Here is a 381-nt window from a genome sequence, read left to right as displayed (position 1 = left end):
ACACTGTAGGCATTTATGTGTTTCAAAAATGGATGTTATACAATAATGGACCTCTTCCATCTCTTCTACTGTTCCACTACACTTCAGAGAAGCGAGGGCAGGCGGCTCTGAGCTCCTACACTCTCACAGCCAGTGTAACTCCGCTCCTTTAACCCACTGCGTTTGTTGTTATTCAGCGCAGAGACGCTGATTGGCTGCAGGAGAGAACGCACGTGCTCGAGCTGTGGCGCTTCCTCGTTCTTTCCTCCCACCTGTATTACGATAAACCACGCCTCCAAACAGGTGATTGGCTGGAAGTACCCCGCCTCTTGCAAAATGATTGGCTAACACCAAAGCTAATAAGAGCCTTGGCGCTTGGATTGGCTGATCGCGTCCCGCCTC

The sequence above is a fragment of the Salminus brasiliensis genome, chromosome 15 (genome assembly GCF_030463535.1).
Source record: "Salminus brasiliensis chromosome 15, fSalBra1.hap2, whole genome shotgun sequence".
Lineage (NCBI taxonomy): Eukaryota > Metazoa > Chordata > Actinopteri > Characiformes > Bryconidae > Salminus > Salminus brasiliensis.
Note: the sequence above shows the minus strand (reverse complement) of the source record.